Here is an 8300-nt window from a genome sequence, read left to right as displayed (position 1 = left end):
CCGTCTCCCCTCCTTCTGAGGGTGTCATAATAATATTTAAAAACCTTTGAATATTGGCCTTGAGTTGCCTGCCCTTTACAAATCCCGTCTGGTCTACCCCTATCACCCCCAGGACACAATCCTCTATCCTTGTGGCCAATATCTTAGCCAGCAGTTTGGCATCCACATTCAGTCAATAAATTGGCCTGTATGGCCCCCATTGCTCCGGGTCCTTCTCCTGTTTCAGGATCAATGAAATCGGGGCTTGTGACATTGTTGGGGGGAGGACCTTGCTTTATTAAATGTTCTTACCAGCAGTGGGCTCAATATCTCTGAAAACTACTCATAGAATTCCACCGGGTAGCATTCCGGCCCCGGGGCCTTGCCCGACTGCATGCCCTCCAGCCCCTCAATTATTTCCTCAATTTCAATTGGGGCTCCCAGCCCTTCCACCAGATCCTCATCCACCCTCGGAAACCTCAACTGGCCCAAAAACTGCCTCATCCCTTCCCCCCTGCCGGGGGTTCCAACTCATATAATTTGCTGTAAAAGTCCTTAAACACCTCATTCACCCCCACTGGGTCCAGGACTGTAATCCCACCTCAACTCTATTCTCCCTATCACCCTGGCCACCTCCCTTTTTCTGAGCTGGTGCGCTAACATTCTGCTAGCCTTTTCACCATACTCATAAATCGCCCCACTTGCCTTCCTCAGCTGTTCCACCACTTTCCCTGTAGTCAACAGGCCAAACTCCGCCTGTAACCTCCACCGCTCCCTCAGCAGCCCCGCGTCCAGGGCCTCCGAGTATCTCCTGTCCACCTGGAATATCTCCTCAACTAGCCTATCCCTCTCAACCCGTTCCGCCTTTTCTCTGTGGGCCCGTATCGAGATTAATTCCCCTCTGACCACTGCCTTCAAAGCTTCCCAAACCGTTGCTGCGGAGACCTCCCCCGTATCATTTGTTTCCAGGTAGTTCTGGATGGACTTGTTCACCTGCCCACAGATCGCTTCGTCCGCTAACAACCCCACATCCAGCCTCCATAGTGGGCATTGTCCTCTCTCCAAACTAACCCGTAGATCCGCCCAATGTGGGACACTGCAATTGCCAAATACTCAGTATCCCCCATCCCCGGTATTAGAGCCCTGCTCAGAACAAAAAAGTCAATGCGAGAGTATACCTTGTGGACATGGGAGAAAGAAGAAAACTCCTTCGTCCTTGGCTGTGCAAACCTCCATGGGTCTACTCCCCCCATCTGTTCCATAAACCCCTTCAAATCCTTTGCGCGGCTGGCACCCTCCCTGTCCTGGATTTTGACCGGTCCAATTCCGGATCAATGAGTGTGTTAAAATCTCCCCCCATGATCAAGTTATGTGACTCTAAGTCTGGGTTCTTACCTAAAACCCGCCTCATAAATTCCACATCGTCCGAATTCGGAGCATACACGCTCACGAGTACCACCCGCACCCCGTCCAGCTTCCCGCTCACCATTATGTACCTACCCCCTGTGTCTGACACGATTCTCCCTGCCTCGAATGCCACTCGTTTATTGATCAAGATCGCTACCCCCCTGGTCTTCGAGTCCAGCCCTGAGTGGGATACTTGGCCATTCTACCCCTTTCTCAATCTTGTCTGGTCTATAGCCTTTCGGTGTGTCTCGTCTAACATTACCATGTCCCCCTTCATGCCCCTAAAATGCGCAAAAACGTGAGCCCTCTTTTTTTTAAATATGTTTTTATTAAGAATTTTTCAACAATATTTTCCACCTTACAAACAACACCCCCCCCCCCCCCCCCCACCCGTAACAAAGAAAAGAAAGAGAACTTGCGTGGCAAGACATGAACATGGCAAGTCAATAAGATACCGAACTTTGTACATTGGATTCTTCCCGTACATGTCAGTTTCCGGATCATTCATGTGTTTTCTTGCTCAAATGCCCCCCAAAAGGAACCCCCCTTCCTCCCCCCCCCTCTCCCCACGAACGATGGTGTGTCCACCCCCCCCCCCCCTGGGTTGCGGTTGCTGCTGTCCGACCTTCATCTAACGCTCCGCGAGATGGTCTAGGAACGGCTGCCACTGCCTGTAGAACCCCTGCGCAGACCCTCTCAAGGCAAACTTTATCCTTTCCAACTTAATAAACCCAGCCATATCATTTATCCAGGCCTCCATGCTGGGGGGCTTCGCCTCCTTCCACATTAGCAAGATCCTTCGCCGGGCTATTAGGGACGCAAAGGCCAGAATGCCGCCCTCTTTCGCCTCCTGCACTCCCGGCTCGTCCGCTACTCCAAATAGTGCTAGCGCCCAGCTTGGCTTGACCCGGACTTTCACCACCTTAGATACTGTTCCCGCAACTCCCCTCCAGAACCCCTCCAATGCGGGCATGACCAAAACATATGGACATGGTTCGCCGGACTTCCTGAGCACCTCCCACATCTGTCCTCCACCCCAAATAACCTACTCAGCCTCGCCCCCGTCATATGTGCTCTATGAACCACCTTAAATTGTATCAGGCTAAGCCTGGCACACGAGGAAGAGGAATTAACCCTACTTTTGGCATCAGCCCATAGCCCCTCCTCAATCTCCTCCCCCAACTCCTCCTCCCATTTACCCTTCAGCTCCTCTACCAAAGCCTCCCCCTCTTCTTTCATCTCCTGGTATATCGCCGACACCTTGCCCTCTCCGACCCTACGCCTGAAATCACCCTATCTTGAATCCCCTGTGCCGGGAGTAGCGGAAATTCCCTCAACTGCCGCCTCACAAACGCCCTCACTTGCATATACCTGAAAGCGTTTCCTGGGGGGTAGCCCAAACTTCTCCTCTAGCGCCCCTAAGCTCGCAAACGTACCATCAATGAACAGATCCCCCATTCTTCTAATCCCTGCTCGATGCCAGTTCTGAAACCCCCCGTCCATCCTTCCTGGGACAAACCGATGGTTGTCTCTGATCGGGGACCACACCGAGGCTCCCGTCGCACCCCTGTGTCGTCTCCACTGCCCCCAGATCTTTAGCGTTGCCGCCACCACCGGGCTTGTGGTGTACTTTGTTGGCGAGATCGGCATCGGTGCCGTCACCAGTGCCCCCAGGCTCGTTCCTTTGCAGGACGCCATCTCCAACCTCTTCCACGCCGTCCCCTCTCCCTCCATCACCCACTTACGGATCATTGCCACGTTGGCTGCCCAATAGTAACCACCTAAATTCGGCAGTGCCAACCCTCCTCTATCTCTGCTACGCTCCAGGAACCCCCTCCTTACCCTCGGGGTCTTGCTCGCCCACACAAATCCCATAATGCTCCTGCTTACCCTATTAAAGAAGGCCTTAGTAATCACAATTGGGAGGCATTGGAATACAAAAAGAAACCTCGGGAGGACCACCATTTTAACCGACTGTACCCTACCCGCCAGCGAGAGTGGCAACATGTCCCACCTTTTAAAATCCTCCATCTGTTCCACCAACCGCATCAAATTAAGTTTGTGCAGTGCCCCCCAGCTCCTAGCTACCTGGATCCCCAAGTATCGAAAGCACCTTTCCGCCCTCCTCAACGGTAGGTCGTCTATCCCTCTTCCCTGGTCCCCCGGATGGATCACAAAGAGCTCATTCTTTCCCACATTGAGCTTATAGCCCGAAAAGTCTCCAAACTGCCGTAGGATCAGCATTACCTCAACCATCCCCTCCACTGGATCCGTCACATACAGCAACAGGTCGTCTGTGTACAGCGACACTTGATGTTCCTCTCCCCCTCGAACCACCCCCTTCCATTTCCCCGACTCCCATAATGCCATGGCCAAAGGTTCAATTGCTAATGCGAACAGCAGAGGGGACAGGGGGCACCCCTGCCTCGTCCCTCGATACAGCCGGAAATACTCCGACCTCCGCCGGTTCGTGACCACACTCGCCACCGGGGCTCTATACAGGAGCTTAACCCAGCTAATAAACCCTCCCCCGAACCCAAACCTCCTCAACACTTCCCAGAGATACTCCCACTCTACCCGATCAAAGGCCTTCTCCGCGTCCATGGCTGTCACTATCTCCGCTTCTCCCTCCACCGATGGCATCATTATCACATTTAGGAGCCTTCGCACATTAGTGTTTAACTGCCTACCCTTTACGAATCCCGTCTGGTCCTCATGAATCAGCCCCGGGTCACAGTCCTGAATCCTCATGGCCAACATTTTTGCAAGCAACTTAGCATCTACGTTAAGGAGCGAGATCGGTCGATACGACCCACATTGCAGTGGGTCCTTATCCCGCTTCAAGATCAAAGAGATCGTCGCCTCCGATTTTGTCGGGGGCAGGGTCCCCCCCTCCCTTGCTTCATTGAAGGTCCTTACCAGCAACGGGGCTAACAGGTCTACATACTTCCTATAAAACCCCACCGGGAACCCATCCGGCCCTGGGGTCTTCCCTGCCTGCATGCTCCCCAGTCCTTGAACCAGCTCCTCCACCCCAATTGGCGCCCCCAAACCAGCCACCTCCTGCTCCTCCACCCTCGGGAACCTCAATTGGTCCAAGAATCGCCGCATCCCCTCTTTTCCCCCTGGGGGCTGGGACCTATACAGCTCCTCGTAAAAGGCCTTAAAAGCCTCATTCACTTTCCCCGCACTCCGCACCGTAGTTCCCCTGCCATCTTTGATTCCGCCTATTTCCCTCGCTGCCATCCTCTTACGGAGCTGATGTGCCAGCATCCGACTTGCCTTCTCCCCATATTCATATATCGCCCCCTGTGCCTTCCTCCACTGTGCCTCTGCCTTCCCTGTGGTCAACAGGTCGAACTCCGTCTGGAGACTTCGTCTCTCCCTGAGTAGTCCCTCATCTGGAGCCTCTGCATAGCACCTGTCCACCCTTAAAATCTCCCCCACTAACCTCTCCCTTTCCCTGCCCTCTCTCTTCACCCTATGAGCCCTGATGGAGATTAACTCTCCCCTGACCACCGCCTTCAGTGCCTCCCATACTACTCCCACCTGCACCTCCCCGTTGTCGTTGGCCTCCAGATACCTTTCGATACACCCCCGCACCCTCCCGCACACTTCCTCGTCTGCCAGCTGTCCCACATCCAACCTCCACATCGGGCGTTGGTCCCTCTCGTCCCCCAGCGCTAGTTCCATCCAATGCGGGGCATGGTCTGAAATGCTATGAATCCAGCATCGTCCCAGTTCGGGGCATATACATTCACCAGTACCACCTCCGTCCCCTGCAACCTACCACTCACCATCACGTTTCGGCCTCCCTTGTCCGCTATGTTCTTGGCCTCAAACGACACCCGCTTTCCCACCAGTATTGCCACCCCTCTATTCTTCGCATCCAGCCCCGAGTGGAACACCTGCCCTACCCATCCCTTCCTTAACCTGACCTGATCTGCCACCTTCAGATGTGTCTCCTGAAGCATGACCACGTCTGCCTTCAGTCCCTTTAGGTGCGCGAACACTCAGGCCCTCTTAACCTGCCCATTTAGGCCTCTCACATTCCACGTGATCAGCCGGATTGGGGGGTTACCCACCCCCCGCCGACTAGCCATCTCCTATCCTAGGCCAGTCCCGTGCTCGCGCCTCCTGCACCCTCCAGTCCCCCAGGCGGGGAACCCCTGTCCCGACCACCTCTTCCATTTTCAGTTCCCCCTCGGACAGTGCAGCAGCAACCCTAAAAAAAAAACCTCCTCCGCCCCCCCCCCCCCCCAAACCCCCCGCGAGATCTACATCTCGCTCTTTTGCTACCCCCATATTACTTCCGTGAGTCAGCTGACTTCTGCTGACCCCGGCGTCCCCCGCCTACCCGTTGATCTCCCCGTGTGGGAGTCTCTCCTCCTCCTTACCTTCCTCCATCCCCCCCCCCTTTTGGCACGGGAAAAAGCCCGCGCTTTCCCGAACCAGCCCCGCCCCCTGTGGCGCAGCTCCTGTTGCGGCCCTTATCCCAATTCCCTCATCCCCGAATCTCGCTTCCCTCCAGCACCGACGCCCACATTCCCCATCATCGCCATCTCATCTACCGAAAAGAAAAAAGGAATTTTAGGAATTTTAACCAGAACTCTGCCCACATCCCCATCCATCATACCACCCATGAAGTATTCTTTACCCATATTTACAACCCCATATACAACCGACATCTCCCCCCGCAACCACATCCCCTCAGTTCGAGTCCAGTTTTTCCATCTGAATAAAGGTCCAAGCCTCTTCTGGCGTTTCAAAATAATGGTGTCGGTCCTGATAAGTGAGCCACAGTCGCGCAGGCTGCAGCATGCCGAACCTGACTCTTTTTTTATGCAGCACCGCCTTGGCCCGGTTGAAGCCAGCTCTCCTCCTTGCCACCTCCGCGCTCCAATCCTGGTAGACTCGGATCACCGCGTTCTCCCATCTACTGCTCCGCACCTTTTTGGCCCATCTCAGCACACTTTCTTTGTCCGCGAAGCGATGGAACCTTGCCACTATCGCCCTTGGCGGCTCATCGGCCTTGGGTCTCGTCGCCAGGACCCGGTGGGCCCCTTCCAGCTCCAGGGGGCTCGGAGAGGCCTCCGCACCCATCAGCGAATGGAGCATCACACTCACGTACACCCCGGCATCAGCTCCCTCCACTCCTTCGGGAAGACCCAGAATCCGGAGGTTCTTCCTCCTCGACCTGTTCTCCAGGACCTCAATTCTCTCGGCCCACCTCCTGTGCACAGCCTCGTGCGCCTCCATTTTTACCGCCAGGCCCAGGATCTCGTCCTCGTTGGTATTCACTTTATCATTCACCTCACGAAGCTCCACCACCTGGGTCTTCTGGGTCTCCTTCAGCCCCTCGATCGCCAACGGCATTGGCGCCAGCACCTCCTTTTTCAGCTCCTCCACACATCGCTTGAACTCTTGCTGGTCTGGCCCCCACGCTGCTCGCTCTCCGCCCTCCGCCATCTTGCTTTCTTCCCCTCGTTTTGGTCTCTGCTCCAGGGCCTCTTTCCTCGTCGTTCCACCGCTAATTTCTGCCATATATTGTAAGGGGGGACCTTACTGCATCTTCCCACACGGGATTGATTCAAAAAAAGCTCTGTTGGGGCTCCTCTGGAGAACCCAAAAGTCCGTTGGCGCGGGAGCTGCCGAAAAGTGCGGCTTAGCTCCGCATCGCCGCAACCGGAAGTCAACGTGAGCCCTCTTGACCGGCCCATTCAACCCTCTATCACTTCATGTAGTCAGTCTGGTCAGGAGGTTTCCCCACTGCCCCCCTCCCCTCCCCCCTTCCCGCCGACTAGCCATCATCCTTTTTAGGCCAGCCTCCAGCTCACGCCCCCGGCCTCCTCGAACCCCCCCTCGGGCATTCGCCGTCTCCGACCTCCCATTTGTCCCCTAGTAACAGTTCCTTTGCTGTCAGCAAAGCAGCTACCCCCCCCCCCCCCGCCCCGGATAACAGCACTAGAAACCCAACCCCCCATATCAAGCTCCAGCTTAACACCTGCTCGCCCCCCGCTGTGCTTCTGTGAGTCAGCTGACCAAGCTGACTTGATAGCTCCCACCCATGGCACCAAACAGTCTGTCTCCCCATTGTTCTCTCCTCACTCCCCTCACTTGTACAAACATATTCAAAGCATCACGTTCCCCAGTAAACAAACATCAGAAAAATCAGTGGAAAAACAACCACTGCAAAAACAGCTCCCCTCCAACCAGCTCCCAGTAAGACAAAGTTGACTTTGGCCATCGAAACAGCCCCTGATTGCACATAACACTACTTATTCAACCAGCACAAAAGTGATTGTCAACAAATCGCCAGTACAATACTCTCCAAGGATTCAGTGTCTTTAATTCACCTCCAGTCTTTTTTCCTTGGTGAAAGTCAATACCTCGTCCGGTGTTTTGAAGTAAAAATCCCATTCCTCATATGTGACCCATAGATGGGCTGGGTACAACATCAATTGGGTACTTCACCCATTCTTAAAGAGAGCCGTTTTTGCCCGATTAAACCCAGCTCGCCTCTTGGCCAAATCCGTGCCCAGGTCTTGATAAATGCGGAGCTCACAATTCTCCCACCTGCTGCTCCGTTCTTACTTGGCCCACTGCAGAATGTGTTCCTTGTGCAGGAATCGGTGAAAGCGTACCATCATCGCCCTCGGCGGCTTGGTCGCTTAAGGCTTCTTCGCGAGGGCTCTGTGCGCTCTATCCACTTCCAGGGGTCGAGGGAACGCCTCAGCCCCCATCAACTTCTCCAGCATGTTCATCACATAGGCCCTCGCATCCGATCCCTTACTGCCTTCAGGGATGTCGACAATTCTCAGGTTCTGCCTCCTGGACCTATTCCCCAGGTCCTCCAGCTTCTCCTACATTCTTTTCTGTCGGTCATTCATCATCTTCACCTTGGTCTCCAGCAC

The sequence above is a fragment of the Scyliorhinus torazame genome, chromosome 6 (assembly GCF_047496885.1).
Source record: "Scyliorhinus torazame isolate Kashiwa2021f chromosome 6, sScyTor2.1, whole genome shotgun sequence".
Classification (NCBI taxonomy): Eukaryota; Metazoa; Chordata; class Chondrichthyes; order Carcharhiniformes; family Scyliorhinidae; genus Scyliorhinus; species Scyliorhinus torazame.
The sequence above is the reverse complement of the archived record's forward strand: the minus strand, read 5'-3'. Positions refer to the sequence as shown.